General features: G+C 38.0%; 1 non-coding gene across 1 annotated transcript; it reads left to right on the top strand.

Moving 5' to 3' along the window:
* Positions 1-3,152: 3,152 nt before the first annotated feature.
* LOC125496231 (small nucleolar RNA R71) lies at positions 3,153-3,258 on the top strand. The gene has a single exon (XR_007272928.2). It is a non-coding gene; the product is annotated as a small nucleolar RNA R71 (small nucleolar RNA).
* Positions 3,259-4,345: the final 1,087 nt, after the last annotated feature.

The raw sequence follows: 4,345 nt of genomic DNA on the forward strand, positions 1-4,345 counted from the left end.
TGAAGCTTCGGACGAACGGAGTAGCGGAATGAGAGAACTCGGACGGAAGTTGCTTCTCTCTCTAAAAGCACAGTAAAAAATTGCAGAGTCTCTCTCTCTAGAAAATTTCTCAGTGGTGTTAAAATAATTTCAGAAGCGACAAAGTCCTGTATTTATAGAGGGGTGAAAGTGACCCCCTCATCCGGTAAAAAGTAACCGTTGCCATAAAAAGTTGACCTATGGAGACCGGCAAAATGGCGCCTCTTTTTTTGAAAAAGAAAATGGCAGTTCCAGGTCGGTTAAAAGAGGAAGATCAACCGTCTTGGCGCCTAAAAGGTAACTCCCTCTTTTAAGGGGCAAATGTTGTAGCCTAAAAATCGACGCCTACTCTGAAGACACGTGGCACTAATCCAGCCCTACATGTGGCATTCGTTTAGGCAAAGAAAAGTACAAAGGCCTGCAGGTTCTTTGGGCTAAAGTACACTTTTCTGAGGAAAAAGTGTACTGGAAAGCTCTCTTGTGGCCCTAAAATTGTACTTAGGCCCAATACAAGTGAAGCCTGATTCAGCTAAAGGGTAAATTGTATTGACAAATCAGCATTTGCCACGTGTCACCATGTTATCGCTTAGCCAATCAAATGCTCCCAAATTAGGGTGACATCAAGGCACAACAGTCATTCCAAACAGTATAAATAGTCCTTGAAATCAGGGGAAAGGTACGTTTTTCAGAGCATAGTACTGTTATTCTGCCATAAATTCTCTCTCTCTATACTTTCTCTCTCTAAAAGTTCCTTCATATCCCTGATATCTGACTTAAGCATCGGAGCGGGAAATACCACCCAAACCTCCAGGGTGGGTCCCTTTTTGCAGGTTGCTGATCGGAGTTCAGAATCGGGATTCGTGCCCAATTATTGTTGCACAAGTCTCCAAATTAAGAACCTGAAGTTGGGAGTTGTTGTTTTGCATTACTAGTTTTACACTACGTAACAGTAGGCAATCTGAACTCAAACTCCTACGCATAGATGAACTAAAGAACAAACAATTAAGAGATTTCGTCCCAAAGAACAAGTGTTCTCTGAGACGAGATTCTATAATCTAGACTCTAAAACAATTAAAGAAAATGGAACAAAACCGTTTCCCCGGCAACGACGCCAAATTTTGACAGGCTAAAGTCGTATCACCTTATCAAAAGTAATCCTAAAGTCCTCTAACAAATAGTAGTCAGGGAAGTAGGGTCGAATCCACAGAGAAACGATGTTCTTTTCCGAATTATCAGTCAAATCTAGAGTATAGGAACGAGTGTTTGTGAATAATTATACTAAACTAGACTATAACTATATCAAGAATTTTCAATAATAAGAAGTCTAGAGCATAGGTTCACCAATGATCAATATTTCGGGATGAAACACAAAAATCAACAATTAATTATGCAGTTAAATAAGTTGATTCGCTCTCTCAAGTCTAAATCAACCATAGAACGATATTAACAGGCTCTTGCAATTTATTAATACCAACTCTACCTATTGTAACTAGCCTTAATATCAAGTTTATAACTCTCGGCGCATAACCTAATATTGTAACACTATAAGAATCAAATCTGGCCAAATTGGATTGAATAGACATAAAGACATTCAATAGGAATCAACATACATCAATAAAAATCAATACTTTATAAACATCCCTTCCTAATTGATCATGGATCCCCTTAAACTCCAAAAATAGACTACTCAATCATAATTGGGGAAAACATATTCATAATTAAATAAGCAAACATGAATTAATAATCAAGGATTGAATAGGAATAAGGAGAAATGAGAAATAATACCAATTGTAGAACCAATCTTGCAAAATCAAAGCTTCTATTTAAAATTCAATGTAAATTGGGAAAAAGCAAAACTAGGGTTCTTGACTAATTGAGAGAAAAAGAGTTCTAATCTCCAATGAATTAATGATGGAAAAAACAAAAAAATAGAAAATAAGATAGGAAATAATAATATTCCCTTGAGTCTTTATATCTTTCTATTTCCTAAAACAACTAGAAAAATAGAGTCTAATTCGTCAAAAGATAAGGCCCTATTCGACTAAGCAACACGGAATAACCCGCAGGTGCGGGTTTTCGTCCTGCAAAATAGCGTCAACTTGTAAAGACCATATCTTGCAAACTAGAAGTCGTATCGGGGCGTGTGATACACCGTTGGAAAGCTCTTCAATCCTAGTTTCCAACCCCAGTGGAATCACTAAATTCTGATCTCTGTATAATGAGTTATGATCAAAAGAGTGCACATGACTCAAGTTCCATACTTCTTTTAATATGTTTTTCGCTATGTTTGGGTTGCAATCTGGCTCGAAGATGCCCTTTGGACTTCTCATTTAACTTAGCTCCTTCCTAGATGCTTCTCATGCTTAAGCTTGTCCAATAATACTCCAATTGTGTTCTCAATACCTGAAAACTATCAAAAACACCGAAAACACACACAAGAGTGATATCTTCTCAACTTAAGTAACTATATGCAATTATGGACTAAAAATGCAACTAAATGATCCTAAAATGCAACCTAAATGCACCATGAAATACCTATATTAATATGACTCATCATTGAGATGGATTGAAAGGTGGTCTAGAGAAACCAGGAGGGTGTTGAGAAGGTTGTTGGTAATACCTCTGGTTCAATTGTTGTGCTTGTGGTTGTGGTGTGGGAGGATTTAGGACATTATTCAGACAAATTAGGATGATTTCTCAACCCTGGATTGTATGTGTTGGAGTATGGGTTGTTCGGCCGATATGTTTGAAAAGCATTAACTTGTTCGAGAGAACTTCGACACTCTTGTGCCCAATGTCCAACTATACCACAATTATCACACAAAATCTCGGATGTAGTACCCAAAGCAGCAACACTTGCAGGAGAGGAGAGTTGCATATTGTCAAGCTTATTGCTGATTGCATTCATCTGTGCAGCTAATAGGGATATAGAATCTATCTCATGCTTTCCACCCTTGTTAGCTAGTCCTCGAGGATTGTCACATTGAGAGTTGTGAATAGCCATCTCCTCGATCAAATCATGTGCAGCATCAATTTCTAGTTTCATGAATCTTCCATTTGCTGTAGAGTCAAGGATAAGTCTCGAGTTGTTCCCCAAACCATTGTAGAATACCTGAACTAGGAACCATTTTTGTAGACCATGATGGGACATTCTCTCTGAAGATCTTTAAATCTTTCCCATGCCTCATGTAAAGACTCATCATTCCCTTGGGTGAAATTTGTAATCTGACTACGCAACCTAGCAGTCTTCTCTGGAGGGTAGTACTTTCTGTAGAAAGCTAGGGCCAAGGTATTCTAATCAGGGATCCAAAGAGTGGCTCGATTAATCCCGTTGTACCACATCTTTGCCTTGTCTTGAAGTGAAAATGGGAAAAGAATCTCTCGAATCTGATCTTGTGTCACTCCCTGCTGCTTAATGGTAGAGCAATATTGGCAGAACTCCTGATAATGAAGATTAGGGTCTTCATTAGGTCCACCCCCAAATTGTTTTCTTTCGATCATGTTCAACAATGCAGGTTTAATCTCGAAATTTACAGCTTCGATTTCAGGCATTTTATTGCTCTTGGGAAGTTCAGCCAAAGAGGGTTGGGAAAAGTCAGTAAGCTTCTGAGCCATCTCTGATTCTGGTGGAGTAATAGAGACAATGCTGCTAGAATCAGAGTCAGAATCCAAGGATTATCTTCCCTTGAATTATCTCGCAACTGTCTGGAAAAGTTCTTCTGTCTATGAAAGGATCGTTCGATTTCAGGATCAAATGGTAGGCAATCTTAACTCAAACTCCTGCGCATAGAAGAACTAAAGAACAAACAATTAAGCAATTTCGTCCCAAAGAACAAGTGTTCTCTGAGACGAGAATATATAATCTAGACTCTAAAACAATTAAAGAAAATGGAACAAAACCGTTTCCCCGGCAACGGCGCCAAATTTTGACAGGCTAAAGTCGTATCACCTTATCAAAAGTAATCCTAAAGTCCTCTAACAAATAGTAGTCAGGGAAGTAGGGTCGAATCCACAGAGAAACAGTGTTCTTTTCCTAATTGTCAGTCAAATCTAGAGTATAGGAACGAGTGTTTGTGAATAATTATACTAAACTAGACTATAACTATATCAAGAATTATCAATAATAAAAAGTCTAGGGCATAGGTTCACCAACGATTAATATTTCGGGATGAAACACAAAAATCAACAATTAATAATGCAGTTAAATAGGTAATTCGCTCTCTCAAGTCTAAATCAACCATAGAACGTATTATCAGGCTCTCGCAATTTATTAATACCAACTCTACCTATTGAAACTAGCCTTAATATCAAGTTTATACCTCTCGGC

The sequence above is a fragment of the Beta vulgaris genome, chromosome 3 (genome assembly GCF_026745355.1).
Source record: "Beta vulgaris subsp. vulgaris cultivar EL10 chromosome 3, EL10.2, whole genome shotgun sequence".
NCBI classification, from domain to species: domain Eukaryota; kingdom Viridiplantae; phylum Streptophyta; class Magnoliopsida; order Caryophyllales; family Amaranthaceae; genus Beta; species Beta vulgaris.